We start from the raw sequence: 21,440 nt of genomic DNA on the forward strand, positions 1-21,440 counted from the left end.
AATAATATTTAACATATTATTAGAAAAAAAAATGTATCCAGATTTATGGAAAACCTCAAAAATAGCTCCTATATTTAAAAGTGGTGACAAGGCTGATATTTCAAATAATAGACCTGTAGCATTAATTTGTTGTCCAAGCTAAATTTTTGAATCAATATTATATAACAAAATTTATAATCATTTAATCGGTGTTATTCCTGAAAAACAGCACGGTTTTATGAATAAGAGGTCAACAGTCACAAATTTAACCACATTTTTGCAGAAACTGAATGGCGTGGTTGACTCTAACGGACAGGTAGATTTATCGATATATACCGATTTTTCTAAAGCGTTCGGCAGAGTCAACCACGACATTTTGTTAAGAAAGCTAGATTGGTTTGGCTTATCGCACGATCTTCTGCAGTTGCTTGCTTCATTCTTGCAATCAAGGATAGAGTATGTAGTATATAGAGGGTGTACATCTCGAAGTTTTGTCGCTTTGTCAGGGGTGCCTCAGATGTCTAACCTGGGGCCATTGATTTTCTTATATCTTATCAACGATCTACCATTGTGCTTAAAATATTGTGATGGTGAAATATTTGCCGACGATTTTAAATTTTATAGAGCAATTAATAGTATTAAGGACTGCGAACTCCTTCAGCATGACCTGATTAGAGTAATACTTTGGGCAAAACAAAACAAATCATCTTTCAATGTTGAGAAGTGTATTACAGTAAATTTTACTAAAAAAAAGTGCCAATTAATTACAATTATAAAATGGGTACTAATGTCTTAAAATGTAAAACAGAAATAAAAGACTTGGGAGTAGTTTTCAACAGTAAGTTGCATTTCGATGCTCATATTAATACAGTTGTTAATAAGGCATTTAAGATTTTAGGATTTATAATTCGTAATGCCTGTAACCATTCCATTACTTTTTCCAATATTTTTGATAGCGTTGGAAGAATGCTTATTGGTCTCAGATCGCTTAATGTAAGAGGATTTAACGTCTTGGGTGCTTTTTTCCACATTAAAGGAAAAACAGAATTTTCGAGACAGAAGTTTATGACATAAACAATATAAGGTAGTAGAAAAGACAGGCATAGTCAAATGGTAAGTATATTAATTTCATCAATGCCCGTAGCAGTAGTTTGATTGTTATTAATAATCTTTACAATATCATACTCCGATATGGCCAAAAACCTAAAACTCTTCTGAAATAAGTAATTTTTAACACTTTTATAATAATTTAGAGTATTTTTATTTAAATTAATTTTTAGAACATAGTTAATAAAAAACTAAATAATTTTTTCAACTTTTTCACTATTCTTAGGAATATTATTTTTTGATAATTTTTTAGGTTAAGTAATTTTATTAAAGGCCAAACATCTTTTTTAGCAGTTAATTGTAAGTTAAAATATGTTTTTTTTCATTACGTATTGCAAGAGTGGTCATATTTCTTAGGAGATTATAACTATTCCAGTCATCAATACTTTTTTTTTGTATTTTGCTAGCATTCTATCTCTATCCTGTATCATAGCCCTTACAGCGTCAGTCAACCATGGAGCGTACGGCTTGGCAATGCGAAATTTTATAAGTAGTGCATGTAAATTAAGCAACGCAACTATTTTGTCGGTTATAAAAGAAATGTTTTGATCAACATCTGTTCAATGATATATATTGTTCGAGGGTATAAACCGATAATCCGACTCAAACTGTTGCAGATTTATACTTTTGAAACAGCGTGTTGTCTTAAAAATAGGCGCATTTTTGGTTGAATAAAACGCAGTCTCTATATAAATAAGTTCATGATCACTATATAAAAGAGTATACTACTATATAAATTACTTATATAAATAAGTTCATGATCACTTCCATCACAGGACGTTGTTCCACTTGCTATTACAGAATCTTTGCTCGTTGTCAGGTCATAGTCAATTACTGAATAGAGGAGGATGTTATGCGCGTTGGTCCCTCATTTATCTTAAAGTTAAACCCAATGCATTAAATAACTCATTAATTTTAATTACATTCGAATTTTTATAGTTAAGTGGATTTATATTGAAATCCTTAATACAATAAATATTATAATGGACTGGAATAAGATTTATCAGAGTATTTTCATTAAATTAATAGTAGCATCTTGGCCCGACTGCTTGTTAAAGGCATCCACTAAAACAGGCTTCTAAATATCCCTTACTTTTGATATCAATTGTAACGAAATTTGGGAACACACTTTTATTGGCAACGTCAAGAACACTAACTTAACTCGCCTTGACTGTCGTTTAATTGTTTCCAAGTAAAGACTGACTAAATAATTAAAACTGAATAAAATATCACGAAGCGCGTCTTTTTAAAGCCCGATGGAACAGTTTCGAAATATTTAACATTTTCTTCATTGTTTTGGACGAAAGAGATCAATAATATTAAAAGAATACTGACAGTCAAAGCAAGCAAGTATGTATACCAAATCTAGAAAGTTTAAGATACAATGATTTACAATAATATAACCTAAATAACCTAACTTTTCCCTATTTGCCCCTAAACAAAATGAACTACTTAAAAACTAGATAGTATGATGAAAATATTAAGCCAAACGTAAGTAAAACCCTAAATAAACCCTACGGATCAACTTTAACTACAAAATATGGATAAAATAGGACAAAAACTAGGAGAATTATTACCGTATATTCATTTTCATAATAATATTTAAAGGACACTTTTAGGGACTGCACACAACAAGACTAGGGAACCTTGGGGCCGTCAAGCCCATACTAATGAATATTCTTTGCCCCCTGACGGGAATAACAAAGTTATAGAGATATTAATAAGCTAATAATGCATTAGGTCTAACTACCTAGATTGTCAACGATCGGGCCAAGTGTCTCAATCAATTTATCGTTAAACAGTCTATTAAGGTATATTCTGACATCATTACATTGATGAAAGGTGCTTCATCCTGTTGGAAATAGATTTGTTGCCGTGTCTCCAAGTTAACATTATCCAAATAAATTTCCAGCGCTCTATATATTATGAGGTCAACATAACTTCTTCTTTACAAAACGTTTATAGTAAATTGATTTTAAGGCTTTTTGGGATCAGTAAAGATTTTCTTGAGACCAATATTTAAAACTGTCAAATTTTGACAACTGGGAAAAAATTTGACAGTCATAATTTAACAGACGTAATCTAAGACCTGGAAATCTAATAAAATCTATTTCCCTAATGATTTTTGATATAAAATATGTGACGTTAGTTTTTTTTCTTTCTTGTCCTCAGCAATATACTAAGTAAAAGGTTGTAAATTGAATAAGATACTTCAATAAATATTACAACATTTATATGCTAAATAGCTTTACCTTTAAGCCCGTTTCAAAAAAATCCAGTGACTTATAAGCTTAACGTGTTATAAATATTAATATTTTGACTATAAACCTCACACCCATTATCTATATCCCAAAAGCGTATTTTTCGGCTGTCAAACTTCGTCTTTCTGGCGCTTTCACTCATTTTAATCCTATAAATATTAGGGTTGTCCTAAAATTATTTAAGGATAAACGCATTATTGCATACGATGATTACGATGAATATTGACAATAATTTACTTGACATACGAGATGAAGTAGATGGATAATTTCAATGACGCCACCGTATAAAACTGAAATTATCAAGTATCACCTGATATTATCTGTCCAGCTGTATGGCTATAAATATCTATTTTGAAAATCCTTTAAATTTATTGTGGATCCGTAATTAAATCGGCAATAACCATATATTATTATCGTTTCGTATTTGGTCATTTATTATTTTTGTTTAATTTAGCTAAAGTAAATAAGAAAAGGTTTATGGCCATACAATGTAATAATATAAATAATCGTTAGTCATGTAGAATTAAGTTATGCTAAAACATGACTATTTATTAATTAAACTACTCATTAGAATTTACTTATATCTGTTATGGGAGTCCTCGTGTACCAAAATCGGCTTTAATTGTATAGTGTACATTTTCATTATTAAAACATACCTTTGCTTTAATAATTATTTTTTCCCACCAAATTATACAGTTAAAATATTATCATATGCTTCATATGCATTACGTAACAGATTGCAAAAAGGCAGTATTCTTTCGTTATCGTCAGGCAACAATGTTTGTCCTGGTCGATACTTATATGGCGCAAATTTGTGTTTCTTTAAGATCCCGCATTTTATTACTAAGCTCATATCGTAAGCTCCTGCTAAATCTCTAGATTCGTTTTCGATAAGGGCTTCGAAATATGTCAAAATAAAAATTTCAACATTCTTGCTTACTTCAAATGGATTAGTTCTTTTAAATGTACGTTTTCGTTACTTCACTAAATTTTCTGTAGAGAATTATATCTATCTTCGTTTTGGCAAGTTACGAGTCTAGAATCTTTGGCAGTACTTTTCTAGCGCTCTGTCACTATTTTTTCGGCATACAAGGTAACATTCAACCATATAAAATTCTTTAGTATGCGTAAAAGGCATCTTAGATTAAAAAAATCACAAACTTTGCTATCGTATAACTACCAGTATTTATTTATTTTATTAAATCTCTATGGCGGCTGTCATTTTGTTATTCAAACAATGATTTATTTGTTTTGCCCTTAAAAAGTCTAAAATTAGCTATTAATTGCCTTAATTTGGTAAAATTATTATTATTGCTAAAACTTTGTTATTTTTAGGTTTAGGCAATAGAGGTAAATAAACTTTTTCATTAATTTTTTTTTTGTTAATGTAACATACGTATTCGCATATTATACAAAAAAATTAGATTACTAATAATATATAAATGAAGTATTCGACGCTTATCCAAATTTAAAGGCAGTTAATCTCCTTATAAAACGGTGAAATGTGATCATATTTTTTTATATAAGAGAGAGAAAGAGAGATATTTATTATAGACCAACCGGTAACTTAGACCTTTTGGCGTCTATCAGAAATTTTTAATAGATGATCAGATGAAAACATGTATAAAATGTCTATGTATAATGCAAAAGTATGTGTATTTAAATAAACAGATAAATGAATACAATAAATACAAATAAATAAATAATTCTAAAATATCTATGTACAAATCACAAATTATCTGTCGGGACATCAGGGTCTTGTTCGTCTGAGTATAGGGCAGCCAAAGCAGGGATAAGATCTTGAAGAAAATGCAAATAGCGTTGTCCTGTTAAGTTTTCTTGGAAAAAGTATGGCCCTATTACTTTATCTTCCACGATACCAGCCGAAACATTAATAGATTTACTGTACTGTGTATGAGCCTCAGTTACCCAGTGTGGATTTGACACTGACCAGTACCGACAATTTTGCCGATTTACGTCACCGTTTAAACAAAAGGTTGCTTCATCCGAAAACAAAACTCGTAACACAAACTGACGGTTATTATTGCAAATGTTCATCATTTGCTCGCAAAATTCAAATTCAAAACAAATTTATTTATCATGAAGGTAAATAAATAATCATATACAAAATTGTAGCATAATAATATACATATGTTGTACAACCCACCAAATACATGATAAATAGGATCATGCCTCGATTATAGAGAACCGTTTACACACATTCATCATAAGATAGAACCTGTGTCGCATAGCCCTTCAAGAACCTTAAAAGTAAAAAGTAAAAAAAATAGAGTTTCTTAATTAATCGAGACATGCATGTGTTGAGTATCATATTTAAGTATTTAAGTAAGGCAAAGCAGGCGGGGGTTCTGGATATGCAGGAAAGGTAAATTAATTAATATTTATAACAATAATAAGTAGACAGCAATAAAAGATCGAGCGGCTCAGCTCTTTTAATTTTTATCGTAGATTAAGTATTGTTTTTTTGAGAATCAAGTAGTTTATTACGAATATATTTTTTATATGCAGTAAACAAAAAACTTTTGCGATTAGCCGGAAGTCTATTCCAAAGTTGAGAGGCGACAAAAACAAAAGATTTTTGAAAATTTGCTGTTTTATGTTGTAGTATTCTAAATAAATTTATAAATCTAGTGTTATGCTCATGAAAAAAATTTGTAAAATTGTTAGCTAAATATAATGGCTCCCTAGTTTTTATAACTTTATACACGAAAGAATATATGTGATATTTTCTACGATTTTTCATATTTAGAATTAAGTTATTGTTTAAATAAGGAGAAATGTGACTTCTAAATGGAATTTTGCAAGCAAAACGCATACAACAATTCTGAAGTTTTTGTATTGAGTAAGCGGAGTCTTCAGTCAATGAATCCGAATATACCACATCACAATAATCAAATAAGGATAAAACAAGTGTGTTACATAAAAAATATTTAGTTTTAGGAGGTAAATGATTTTTTAAGCCGTAAAGTTTTCTTAAGCGCATGTATGCAATTTTGAGCTTATTCTTTATATGTGTTTGAAATGAAATACCGCTATCAATGTATACTCCTAAGTTTTTGACCTCTCGTACTACTGGTAGCTGCTCATTACGAATTTTTGCATTTAAAGTTGTTGCTGCATTAAGGGCGTTCTTTCCACCACCCAGAAAAATTACACATGATTTAGACGAATTTAATTTCAAATTATGGTCGCAGGAAAAGTTATCTATATTTTCTAAATTCTTATTAAATTGTTCTTCTATTATGGGTAGAGTTTCACGTGAAAATGAAGTATACAGCTGGGAATCGTCAGCATATTGTTGTAACATTGAGTACTTTATGCAGGATTTCATATCTGCAACATACAATGAAAAAAGCAACGGCCCCAAAATAGAACCCTGGGGAACACCGGTAGATACAGGATAATAACTTGATTTTTCAGTTGTGGAAGCCTTGTTGATTACTACGCAATTCGCTCTATTATTAAGATATGACTTAAAGAAATCAATCGCGTTATTCGAAAAACCAAAATAATAAAGCTTTGCTAATAACATTTCGTGGTTTAAAGCTTTTGGTATATTGGCCATCCTTGACTTGAAACAAGTTTATTAAAAAACGATTCATTTTATTAATATTTTTATTCAAAAACCATTCGTTTTATAAAAATATTTATATAAAACTTTTTTGTTTTTCATTAAAAACCCCTCAATATAAATCAAATTTTACCAAAATCCTATAAAATTGTCATATTTATGGCCACTTTTTCTGAAAAATCGGCCAACCTTTACTTGGAACAAATTCATTCAAAAACTATTAACTTCTTTCAAAAACCTATCGTTTTATCAAAATATTTATAGAGACAGAACTTTTTTGTTCTTCATTAAAAACCCTTTAATTTAAACCAAACTTTATCGAAATTGGGACATTTATGGCTCTTTTTTAGGAAAATTGGTGAACCTAGAACAAATTTATTTAAAACCTATTAATATTATTAAAATGTTCATAGGAACAAAAAACAAAATATTTTTTTCTGAATATAAAAGGAACAAAATGTAAAACTAAGTAGATACATATACAATTTTGAGTTACCATTTAATTTGTTACTTTATTGGTAATAAATTCACAGCAATATTATTTCACCGTACGACATTTTTAATCTAACCTAATTTTAAATACAATAAATAATCTTATTTTCAAAGAAGTACAGATTTCTCTTAGTTTTAACCATATAGAATAATTTACATAACCAATATATTTTTATTTAATACTATTTTGATATGTATATTTCTTCTTAATTTTCTCAAACATAATTAATTAAATATACTTTAATTTTTATTGGATAAATAAAAAAACAAACAATCAAAGCCTTAATATTTTTTATTATATCAGAGTGTTTTTTCTGTGTATATCCAATATTTATTACCAGACAAATAAGTATTAATTTTTTTGGTTATATTTTAGTCACAAAAGGGGCATAAAATCAAACTTTAATGATAGTATACGTAGTATTTTTTGACAAAAAAAATTGTTAAATTTTTAATTGTAGTGGAATAAGTACTTAATTTAAAAACATATGTGGTGGCTAATGGAAAATAGTCCAGCAAAGTTTATGTGAAAACAAAAAAAATCTTTGTTTATTTTCAAACAAATTTTCAATAAATCAACTTAAAACATAAAAATAATTTACGTTAACCTTCATTTTGATAAAATTCTTTATTCATTTTTCAAACTTATTACGTAAACCCATAAAATATTTAAAAAAACAATAGACCAAAGTATATAAACTATCAATGGCTGTAACAACCTGTACATACATAGCCCAAACGCCAAAAACGCGCGTGAATTTTCTAAAATTAAATTCGGAAAATATTTTCGGTCGTGTAACGTCATTAACCAGGCCTAGTTTTCGCAACAACGCTCCTGATCAGTCTGCGAAGGTGACATTTGCGTGAATTTTTACCCAGAGGAAAACTCGTGGTTTGATTTTTACAGGAATCGTAGAAACCCTACAAGGAAACAATTAAATTGTCATTAAGTGCAGTTGGGGGCCCGTCTGGTGTTCCACTTAATAAATTAATTTTTTCAGTGTTTGGCACGCGGTGACATTTGAAGGACTATTTAGTTAGTTTCGGATTTTTTTTTGGTCAAGTGAGAGTGATTTGGATTATAACTAAATAATACTTAAAGGTAAATAAACTTTTAATTAATTTCATTGATTATTAATATATAATATTCTAAATAAAGTTTTTTGGAAATTAACAATATTAATATATTTTACTAAATTACGATTAGTTTATATAATGTTATATGTATTACCTAAGGGGTTTAAATATTTATAAATAATTAGGAAGAGAAAATTTTAAAAAAAATTATTAATTAAATATCATAAAGAATCACAAAAAAACTTGCAAAAAAAATATTTTTTTAGTTACTATTTTAGTTATCTATAGTAAAAAAATAACAATTAAACCAAGCAATATCGATTGTCTATTTTAATGTTGTATATTATGGACACAATTTTTGTCAAAAAATTTTATCCAAGCACTGATGAACCTATTTCTGAGTGCATCTAAGCATTCTCTTTGGCGGCAAAATATTCCCTTTAAAACTACGAAATTTCCATAAAAAAATCAAATACTGTCTGGTTCCTTTTTACTGCATTTTTAGGTATTCCTTTGCAAATAAAATTTTAAAAAAATAGGCAAATATTGTAACTGTAAACTAGTTATTTTCACTTAGCTTTTTGGTTTATTTATGGTATATTTAAAAAAAGTTAACACAGAAAAAGAAACGTTTTTTTATTTTTCTTTAAATATTCATACCACACAATTTTTTCTAGAGTAAATAAATATTTCTTGGCTCATAGAGACATTTATATCAAGAATTTTTGGCGAAGAATTCACTTTTATTGAATTTTTGGAAAAAAAAACTTAATATTTTGTTAAATATTTATATATTTCATGCTTCTCTTGATCCATTTTTAATAAATATTTTTAAATTATACGTTCAGTAGAAGAACCTACTAAAAGTCAACTAGGACAACTAGAACCTATTAAAGTCACGTTTTAGTATTTTTTCTCTGCCCATAAAGTTAAGTCAATATTGAAATCACTGTTTTTATTAGGTAACCAAAGATTGGCTGATTCGTTGTTAATGCTTTTTTAAGAATTTCTTGTGAAAATAGCATAAAAAATAATCAAATATGATACCCATACTAACTAGAATTAGGTTGTTTTATATTTTTTTAGTTTATTTATGCATTTTTTTAAAGAAAAAATCAGCAATTAAAGCAACAATAAAACTACTTAGATGTAGTCCCAAACATTTTTTTGGGACATTTTTAGTTACTTTTAATACATTTTTGATTAAAAAAAAAACTAAAAAAATAGTCAACTATACATCTTCTAAACTGCCCACCTTTGTTTTATGCTTCTTCTTCTTAAATTATAATGCCAGCGGAAGATCTTCCTTTTGGTCATATTTTAGTATTTCTTTCCTTTGGCATAAATTATGACGATAAAATGAATATTAAAACCGCGAAATTTTTACTAAATTACTAAATATCATCTGGCTAATATTAACTATTTTTTATACCAAAAAAAGATGTAAGAAATAATTAAATATTAGCCATTAAATGATTTAATTATATTTAAATGTCAGAACATAGTAATTGTCCAGAACATTGGTGAACTTTCAAACATGGCACTAGGTACATGGAAACTATTTATGTGATGGAACGTTAAAGTCCGATTTAAAATGTCTAAATTCCTTTGTTGAAATAAGCATTATTCTTAAAATAGTTTTCATGTTTTCTAATAAATATCAGTAATTTATAGAAGTATAACAAAAAAGATTAACATGATATTTAACAAATAAGGGAGTGACATGTGTTCTTCTTATGATTACTAATTTTAATTAGTATATGTATCATATTTGGTTATTTTTTTACACTTTATTGGTAGGAAATACTTAAAAATGACTAAAAACCAATCAGACATTTTCGGTTACTTAATAAAAATTTGACGAATTTAATATTGATTTTATTTTATCGCTAAAAAAATAATTATTCTTAATGGTTCTGAAAGGTTCTGCTAAAAATATAACTTAAAAATAAGTATTAAAAATAGGATAAGAGAAGCATTATATAGATTAATAAATACTTATTATTTTTTCTTGTTTTTTTTCATTTAAAGTAAATCCTTGTTGAAAATTTCTCTAAAAATGGACCAGAAAATATTTGATTGCCCTATGATTACCCTATGATAATTAAGTAATTTAAATATTTCGATTAAATTTAAAAAGAAAATAAGTTTGTTCTGCTATATTGTATGTAAAGATACTAAAATATGCTTAAAAATAGGCATTAAAAAACTTTATTTTATAAGTGGTTGGGGTATTTTTATTGTTTTTTTTGACAAAAAAAGACTAAAAGTATGATTAAAATAGCTTTAAAATATTCTTAAAGCAGACAATGGAAATTTCTTGGTTTACTTTTTTTTATCAGAAAACGATTGTTATATAGTAATAGTTTTATTTTAGATCAATCACTTAAACGTAGTCTATTCAAGAGTTTAGTATTAAGTAATTTTTGTTATTGTGAATATTTGTATGGGTTTTATTTAGAGTAGAGCTTAAAAAGCGGCCATGAGAAAGTGCCTTTTATTTTTCCATATCTCTTTAAATAACGCCAGAAAAAAAATAAAAATGAAATCGGCAAATTTCGGTTTTTCTCGAATGTCTCCGGATCTACTCAAAATTTTAAAACTTTCTAAACGGCGCGGGAGTATTGTTAGGCTCTAAAATGCGCAACTTTTCTCTAATTTAATTAACCTCGTATCTCCTATAGCTGCCGAGATCTCCATGATAGACATCCTTATTTTGGACACACTGTATAGTATATTACGGTTTTGCAAAATAAATTAAAATAAAATGAGGTTATTTTAAATTAATTTTAGTGTATTGACAGCCATTTGTTTAAAATATAAAGAAAACAATTAAAGCAATTTGAAAACCACTTAGTCGTCATAAAGCAACTAAAACTTTTTTAAATTATTTTTTAGATCCTTTTTACAAATTTTTGACCAAAGAAAACTGTAGATACTATATACTATAGATTTATATTTCTTAGGATTGGCTTCTTTCTTTTCTTTGTGATCGTTGTTTCCTATTTATATTGTCAGCACACAATATTTATTTTGGTCACATTTTAGTATTTTTTCTCTGGGCATGAAATGACAACAAAATAAATATTAATTAAATATTATTATTAAACACTAGATTTCGATTAAGTTAGTTTGGTTGATTTTAAGTAATTTTTTTGTTAAATTAGATCTTTTTGTAGTCATTATTTAAATAAAGGCGGTAAAAACACTCTTATTTTAGTCATATTTTAGTACTTATTTTGACCAACATAATTAAATTAACAATAAAATCACTAAATATTAATTAAGCATAAGAATTTTTTTTCTTTCAGCTTTATTTTAAAAGTAAATTATGGTAAGTAAGGTAGAATTAAAAAAAGACTTAAATTGGTTTAAAATATTAAGATAATTTCTGGATCTGTTTAAGTCTTTTTTATGGAAATTTTGGCTAAATATTCGCTAAAGATAACTAAATAGCTTTTCTATAGCTATCATTTTTAATACAAAAATGCAGTATAAAAATCTTCATTTTGGTCATATTTTAATCACCAAATATAACAATTAGTAAAGAGAAAAAAAAACATTTTTAATCTAGCTGGTTTTCTGTAAAATTTATTTAATTACGAAATTCAGCATATTTTTAATTAATTTTCTGTTTTTTTAATAAAATAAAAAAACAAAATATGTAAATATTATTGTTCAAAAATCCGGATAAAATTTTACTTAGGATTCAAAAAAAAGCAATTAAACCAAAAAATATCCTTTTTCTACTTGTCTAATTTCTTTTGTTAAAAAAACAAACAAACACTCATTAAAATTAATTGTTTTTTTGTATTTGTAGGCGTCTGTTAGTACTTTTGTTTGCGCCAAAATATGGCCATTGAAGCTGTTAAATTGCCATGAAGCAATTAAATATTATCTGGCTTTTTTTTAAGTCATTTAAAGTATCTCTTTTTAAAAAATAAGTATATATCGTAAATTTACTAACTATAAGTAAGTTATTTTATATATATTTTAGCTTATTTATGGTAATTTTTTAAAAGGTCATTATTTATAGAACAAAAAATATATATTTTCTGCCTAATTATCTCTAAATATTTAAACCACTAAATTGTTATGGAGTAACCAAATATTTGTAGGCATTTTTTAAATTAAATAAAAATGAGTTTTTGGCCACGAATTTCCTTTTAATGAACTTTTGGGAAAAAACAATTAAATACTAAGTTTTTTTTGTGCTTCTCTTAACACAATTTGAATTGTTACTTTCAAATTTCAAATATGAATTATTGAAACGATATTAAGATCACAAATTTTCTATTAAGTAAGCAAGCAGCTTCGCCAATAAAAAATAAAAATAACCAAATGTAATAACCTTTACTAACTAGAATTATTTTATTTTATGAATATTTTAGTTTGTTTATAGTAATTTTTAGCCAGGAGAAGGTGATTGTTTTAAGGAGCGTTCAAGTACTACGTAACAGACTTTTTAGGAACCTCCTAACGTAGCATAACAAAATCAGACTGACCCTCTATAATAGTGCGTTACCTAACTCATTATTTGTTTTAATAATTCAGCTTGATAGTATTCCTTGAAGTGATTTTCTTTTAATATTACCTGATGGAGAAACTTTTAGGAAAATACTTGTTTTTCATAAAAGTTGACTGTTATTGTTCAAATACTGATACCTACATGTGTAAAGGCTATTGGAATAATTCTTATTTGATTTGTTACTCAGACCTTAGCTAAGTGATTAAGACTCTGACGCTTTGTGTATAATATTTCTTACAAATACTGATAATTATCATGTATTGGTTGTGTGCTAGCACAAAGCAATTGATATTTAGAGAAAAATCTTTTTTAAGTGCAGTTCTATTTGATGCCCATTATTTGGATGGAATAAGAAATGTGTTACGGTGTGAATTGTATTTTTATGTATGAATTGTGCATCTGTCGGTTTAAGTTAAATTTGAGGATTTCCAAACATTCCTATATTACATTAACATTAATATTAAAAAACAAAACTAAAATAAGTAATGTCTTCTATTAGAAAACCAAAAACGTGTCTCTTCTTCTCAACATGATCACTGTCTTTTAATGTACTAAACTTTACCTTACTTTTCCTTTACTTGTTCAAACAGTGATCACTCGCACTACATTATCTGACCCCGGATGAACTGCTGTCACTCGACCAAGAACCCACTTGCACGAAAGGAGGTTATCCTCTTTAAGAAGTACCATAGCATCCAAGTTAATATTCGTTGAAGGCTGTCTCCATTTGCGTCTTTGCTGTAGCTGATTTAAGTAGCATTTGGATCAACGTTTCCAAAACTCTTGAGTTATTTTCTGAATTAGCTGAAACCTTGTAAATTAGTAGCCTAAATTTCACCTCTTCAAAACATGGATCAGGAATTCCCAATTAAAAAGTGAGCTGGGGTTAATGGTTCAAATTCGGAAGGAGAGGATAAAGGAGTTCCTTCTATTTAAGCTAATATAGTAGAAAATTCTTCATAAGTTAAAATGGTATTTTGAATAACCCTTTTTAAGTGATGCTTAACCCCCTTAATATTAGATTCCCATAATCCACCAAATGTTAGTGATCGTGGAGGAATAAAGTGCCACTCGAGATTGGTCAAAATCTTGGTAAACGAATTTGATAAAAATTCAAATAATTTAGACAATTCTTTGTTTGTCCTTACAAAATTTGACCCATTGTCTGAATACAAATGTGAAGGCTTACCACGTCTTGCAACAAATCTTCTAAATGTAACAAGAAAGGCATTCGTACTTAAATCTGTTAGAAGTTCGAGGTGCACAGCTTTAGTACTAAAACAAATAAACAAACAAATATAGAATTTGTATTGTTTTGCACTGCGACCTTTACGATCTTTTAAGATAAAAGGATTGGCTTAATCTACACCTCCAATAGCAAATGGAACAGAAATTGTCCCGCCTGGCAATCTGCAACCTGGCAAATCTGCCATAATAGGATTGCTGCTTTGAGAATTACATCTGAAACATGTAACGCACTAAAGTACTTGTATATCTCTATTTAAAGCCTTTAAAACTATAAATAGATATAGTTTGAATAACAAGTTGAAACAGTTAAGAATTAGGGGGATTGTTTTACACTGGTTAAAATCCTATTTGTGTAATAGGGTCCAACGAGTAAAATATAAAATTGTTATGTTAGAAATTTTTAATGTTTCGTATGGTGTTTCCCAGAGAACGGTCCTATATTGTTCATTCTTTATATCAACGATATGGTACCTGCAATAAAAAGTGTTAAATAAGTTTGTTTGCAGATAACACTATGTTGTATGTAGTAGAAAGGAACCTGCATGAGATGCAGGCAGACATGAACGGTGACCTTTGTAATTTATTCGAATGGCTCTGTATAAATAAATTAAGCTTAAATACAAACAAGTCTAAATTTTGCGTCTTTGCAAAGAAATCAAAAACTTGTAAAGCTGACATGAATAATGTGCGGATTATTGTGAATTGTAAAGAGATTAAGTATCTGGAAGTAATTTTAGATGCTAACCTGAAATTCCTTACCCATGCAGACTACATTATAAGAAAATTTTCGAAAAAAGTAGGATTTCTGACACGAATCTATCAAAATTTATCTATGCAAACAAAATTACAGCTATACAATGCCCTTGCACTTCTCCATTTACAATTTTGTTCTGCGCTGCTGTTTGGTTTGCCTCAGTATAAAGTCGACCAACTGGATATAATACAAAACATAGCCATGAGATTAGTATTAAAATGTGATCGTTATACTCCTGCTGCGTCTATGTTAAATGACCTAAATATGTTATCTGTAAAACAAAGAATTATGTTTAATGTGTACTTGTTTATCTTTAAAATAAAGAAACGTCTACTACCCGAATATATTTGTCAAAAATTGAGAGTATTCGCAGATGTACATGAATACAGCAAAAGAAATCGTACAGATTTTATTGTGGTAGATAGATGTCGAACCAGTCAAATGCACAATACTGTTTTATTTAAGGGCTTAATTGAGTTTAATAAGCTACCCACTGACATCAAATATTCTGATAATTTAAACCAGTTCAAGCGTCACCTGAGAGGATTAAAAAAATTTTAAATAAATGTCGAAACATTGTGAAATTTATTTTATTCTTGTCTTCGACAGTTTTGTTCTAATCTTTTGTAGCCGTTGTATATCTAAAATTTTAACTTTTATTTTAAGCTCATAATTTTATCTTTATCATTTTATATTTACAATTTTACCTTTACCATTTTATATTAGCAATTAATTTTAATTTTAATCTTGGAATTCTATTTACAATTTTAAACTTTTTCACTTACCATTTTTAATCTAGGTTAGATTTATCATTTTTTAATGTTTAGTTTTTCATGCTTCTCAATGTTTTTGTATTTTTTTCTTCTTGCAACCCTATGCATTTTGTAGTTTGTATATTTTGTATACTTTTTTTGATACCAGTTTTTTGTATGTAGCCATTATGCTAAATAAACGATTTAGCATAATGGTTATGAATCATGAAGAATTGTCCTCCATCCAATAAAAATAGATATATTTTATTATAGCTTATTGAGGCATGTTTTAATCTGCCACCAACTCTTAAAAACTCTTCAGCATCAATAAATGGACTTTGTGCTTAAAGTCTGTCTTTAGGTTTTAAATTTCCTCCCTTAACCAAAAGTGATAGTTCATTGGATGACTAATTCAGTCTGAGCTAGTTTTACTAATAAAATTATTGCTTTTTCTAACTCTTTAGGAGAAAAAGGACCTACTAACCGCTTATGTTTATCAGCCAAACGTAATTTACTATTAAATACAATACGACAACAGTATGACTAAACTCAACTGTCAACTTCATTTACTTGAAGAACACTAACATTTTTTACTAACTCCGGTAATTTATATTTATTTGAAAATATCGTTTGTTGGAATGATATTTTGAAATAAAACGCGTATCTTTAAAAGGTTGAACCCTGCCACCAAGAGTTACATTTAACTAATTCCATAGAACCCATACCACGAGTTGCGATATTCGCAGGGTATCGCAACTGGTATTTACTTGGTAGTCACATACTTTCAAGCTTCTAACTTGGTTAAATTTCTTATTTCTGATACTCTATTGCGTACAAAGACTTGTAATTAATCAAGAGGTATATGTAGCCAATGTAGGACTATCTGGGAATCACGCCAAAGAAAGTAACTTATATTTGGCTGCAATGCTTCACAGATAATTTTAATTAAACGAGCCAATATAAGAGCTCCACATAGTTCGAGCCTTGGCACCATTGTAGACTTTAATGGTGTGACTTTTGCTTTTGCACATAACAAATTAACATGTTGGTTGCCTTGAACATCAAGAATACGAACATAAATAACAGCACTATATGCTTTCTGCGTAGAATCACTAAATCCATGTACTTCAACACTCGAATTTGTTGCTACTACAAGAACATATCTAGGAATTTTTACTGTATTAAACGCTTAAACTGTTACGAAACTGATTCCATGTTAGTTTATAATTTTCAAGAACATCATCATCTCAATTCAATTTAACAACGCGGCACTCCTGAATTAAAATCCTAACCAAAATTATCGATGGACTTAAAAGTCCCAACGGGTCAAATATTTTGGCTATACTCGATAATAAATTTCGCTTGGTAGCAGGGAGTGAGGTATCGATAATTTCGATATTTAGATAAACTGACCCATTGAATCCCCAATGTCTTTACTTGTTGATCATCTCCAGAATTTAAAACACTCAAGGGTTCTGTGAAGCTTCTCAATGAAGCTAATACCTTAGGAGGATTCGAAGTCCCTTTCCGCAATGGAAAAGACCCGAACAACACGAGACTAGAGATTTCATAACAAGCATCGATTGCTTTTGTAATATTAATAAATCCCGTTATAAAGTCATCCACAGAAAAATCCTTCAGAATAATTTCTAAAGCCTTAGGAAACTTATCCTGATTTTCAAAAGCAAGATGTTTTATACATGTTATAGCTAAAATGGTGAACTGACCATTCTATAAATCACAGTATTCGAGACAAAAAAGGAAAGTGGTTTACTTGGATCAACCCTTAAAACAATCTTTTGTTAGCACTATTTTTGGGATCTAACTACAACTTTATATGCTCTAAACCTTAAAAAAACATTATTTTGTATGGGAGGACCTTTACTCAATCTGATTTACGGATTTACTATGACTTGGAACCACAAAATCATCAAACACCACTCGTAACTTTGTACTCAAACTCTCTTCTCTAATAACGCCGTGATGTGATAAAAATCCAAAAACATTTGTTGTATCTTTGATCTGCTCTAATTCCATATATCCGAATTTTCTATATTCAATTATAAATTCTTTATATTTAACTTTAAATTCTTCATTATGAGTAAATTTACGCTCCAAATTTAGAAAGCGTTGAATAGCAAGACCCTTTGTAACTCCCAATTTAGTTATCAGCTCTTTCACAGGAATTCTAAAAACCAATCGTCCTTCGAAATTTCTGTAGTATCGACTAATAAGTTGATGCTCACAAATATCATCATCCTCTAACAAAATAACACTGTTACTTGCTTCCAGAACTTCATCTCATCTTCATGAATTTTTTCAAAAGTAACAAATAAAGAATTAACTAGTTTGCTTGAGGCTTTCAAAGTTATTATAAGTAACTAAACCCAAAGTTAATAAAATTAATAATAATAATAATAATAAATCTGAGTTATTGTTATAATCGACTCTCTGAGTCCACTTTGGTTCTGTCTAGCCATGAATCCTCTATCATCTCGACTCAATTCCACCTCTTAAGGCTTTGCTATTAAGAAGAATAGTAGGGAAATCGCAAGAGTCAATCATTTGCTCTATATGGACGATCTGAAGCTAATGGGTGCCACTAGTAATCAACTGAATCAGATGCTGAATATCGTGGAGGAATTCTCTGCTGATATCGGAATGAGGTTTGGGCTGGATAAGTGTCGTATTAACAACATTGTACGAGGAAAAATGCAGCCCGGATCCTTCGAGATGCAGGATGGCCAAACTATAGATGCCATGGAAGAGGGTGATACATACAAATACCTAAGAATGGTGCAGGCAGCGCGAATAGACCACCGAACAATGAAAGACAAACTCACTGCTGAGTTTACAACAAGAGTAAAGCACATAGTGAAAACGAGCCTCAACAGTAATAATCTATTTAAGGCGTTGAATACGTATGCCTGTACAGCACTATTCATTTGTACACAACATATTCATTTGGAATTGTGGGATGGAGCAAGACGGACATCTAGAACTTGTAACGGAAGGCACAAACATTATTGACTAAGGCTCAAAAACACCACCCATGAAGTGCCACAGAAAGAACTACGCTACCAAGACATCAGGGAGGTAGAGGATTGGCAGACATTGGCAAACAGTTAGACCGACAAATTTCAGTTCTGAGAAATTTCTTTCATGAAAAGGCTAGATCGTCCGCTCTGCACCGTGCTATATGCGAGGTCGATGACTCTACACCTCTGAAACTGAAGAATCGCGAAATCGAAAGTCACCACGTCACTGATGAAGAAAAACATCGATCATGGGCACAAAAACCACTGCACGGGAGACACGTCAACGAGGTTAGCCAGGGACATGTCGAACCAACGCGTCGAACTACTGGTTAACTTCGGGACAACTGTTTCCCGAAACGGAAGGCTTCCTCTTGGCCATACAAGACCAAGTTATTCCAACTAGAAACTACTTGAAGTGCATTATTTCGGATCCTTCAGTACAGAGTGACAAATGTCGATATGGATGCCAAGTGACAGAATTCATCCAACACATAACGGGAGGATGTCAAACGTTTGCCCAAACTGAGTATAAGGCACGTCATGACTACGTGGGAAAAATACTGCACCAAGAACTTGCATTTAAACTGAACCTCTTGAGGACGGACAAAGTTCCATATTACAATTATACTCCAGAGCCAGTTCTTGAAAATGGCGAGTGTAAATTGTACTGGGACCGAACTGTTCTCACCGACCAAAGAACTGTCTACAATAGACCAGATCTTATCCTGGTGGATAAGCGACTAAGGAGAACCACGCTGATTGACGTTGCTATACCTAATAACAATAACCTCCAAGGAAAATACAACGAAAAGATCATCAAATATCGAGATCTTGAAGGCAAATCAGACGGCAATGGGAGATGGAGCATGTTCAAACAATTCCGATAATAATCTCGTCAACTGGACTTATACCAAAAACCCTTGTAGAGAACCTCAAACAACTGGGACTAAGTGAGCACCACTACAAAAACATGCAAAAAGCGGTGCTACTGGGGATAACACGGGTCGTCAGAAAGTTTATGGGTACAGAAGACCGAACACCATCCAGGGCCCGACAACCTGGAAAGGGTCCCCTCAGAGCTTAATCCTTTTGATATCTTAGATATCTGGGATAACTGAATGTTCCCCGTAAAACGGGAGTGTGATTGCCGCAAGGCAAAAATTATAATAATAATAATAATAATAATAATTTCTTTATTGCTTTCAAGATCTAATTAAAATAGACAATAGCAACGTCACAAAACAAACAAAATTAAAATTTGATAACATCTACACAGTACCTACTGCTAATAAAAATAGTAAGAACAAAAAGATAATGTTGGACATAATAATGGGTGCATTACCTTACCACTTGTATCTCAAGTATGATGAATGATGAAGATAAATAAATTAGTAAACAAATCCTTAATATAAATCATAATACACATTTAAAATTGTAAATCAAAACTATAGATACACTTGCCCAACAGATACCTTGCAGTGTCTTTCCTAAACTTCATGATATTTTTCTCTTGCCTTAGGGCGAGAGGTAATCTATTATATGTTTTAATAGCAGCAAATGCAGGAGATCTTTGAAAAAAGGCAGAGTGATGAGTTGGGACACTCAGTTCAGCTCTTCCCCTTGTCACAATAGACATACCCTCAGCATATTGATTTTCATTAGTTTGAAAAAAAATGCAGGTGTTTCTTTGCAAAAATAGCTAACATAAGAACGTACAGAGCTGGAACAGTGAGTAGACCAAGCTTAGTAAAATAAGTCCTAGAAGACGTTTGTGGTGTGAGTCTGAGCATGCATCTTATGATGCGTTTTTGTGCTACAAAGACTGACACGGCGTCAGTTGAAGATCCCCAAAATCACGATGCATAGTAAAGTTGCTTCAGACAATTTAGGGAAAGCTCTTCTCGTAGACGCCTTATTAACGCGCAGAACTACTTAGTTTTTTGCCAATTTTTCTTTTGAGTGTCTATGTGTGGGACCCATGTGAGACAGGAGTCAATTTGTATACCAAGGAATTTTAAGGAAGCTACCTCTCGAAGAGACTTTTTTTCAAACTTTACTAGTAGGTAATTTTGAGGTAAAGTTTTGGAGAATGTCAGTAGCCCGGTTTTATCAGCATTTAGCTTCAGAGCATGATTGTCACACCACTCCTGCATCCTCTCTACCACCTGAGAAGCTCTGACAGATAGTTCTTCAATCAGATGTTCTGACAAGATTATGGAAGTGTCATCAGCATATTGGTTGATCAAACATTTATTATTAAATCAATTTGATTAGATATGAAATATTTTTAGTCAGCAAGAACAATATTAGCAGGTATATTCTACTGTGAAATGCCAATATCAACCATGGGTAAATTTTTGGTAATTTTAGGTTACACTAAGAAAGAAATATTTAACGAGAACTCATTACACTAATACTTTACACTATTACTTCACACCTTTTTTTTAATACGATAACCTTCATTATTTATTCTCACTACTGACATATTTGCATTATAAACTTGTTAATCTAATTCCTTACAAAACCTCTCGGAAATAAGTCATGACTGACTGCCACCATTTTAAACTGCCCGAGCAGTACAATATCTATTTTGACTACCTTTTACCAAAGTC

General features: G+C 30.0%; 1 protein-coding gene across 2 annotated transcripts in view; it reads left to right on the forward strand.

The window, feature by feature from the left end:
• The window catches only part of LOC126741287 (uncharacterized), a 90,669-nt gene that overhangs the window by 11,867 nt on the left and 57,362 nt on the right, over positions 1-21,440 (forward strand). Inside the window, exon 1 of one of the 2 annotated variants that reach the window (XM_050447674.1) lies at positions 8,156-8,533. The exons of the other annotated variant lie outside the window; for it this stretch is intronic. The gene's annotated coding sequence lies outside the window, so the exon portion shown is untranslated. Of the gene's footprint in view, positions 1-8,155; positions 8,534-21,440 lie in introns of those variants that run through there. 2 annotated transcript variants of the gene reach the window in all.

Source organism: Anthonomus grandis, chromosome 10 (assembly GCF_022605725.1).
Source record: "Anthonomus grandis grandis chromosome 10, icAntGran1.3, whole genome shotgun sequence".
Lineage (NCBI taxonomy): Eukaryota > Metazoa > Arthropoda > Insecta > Coleoptera > Curculionidae > Anthonomus > Anthonomus grandis.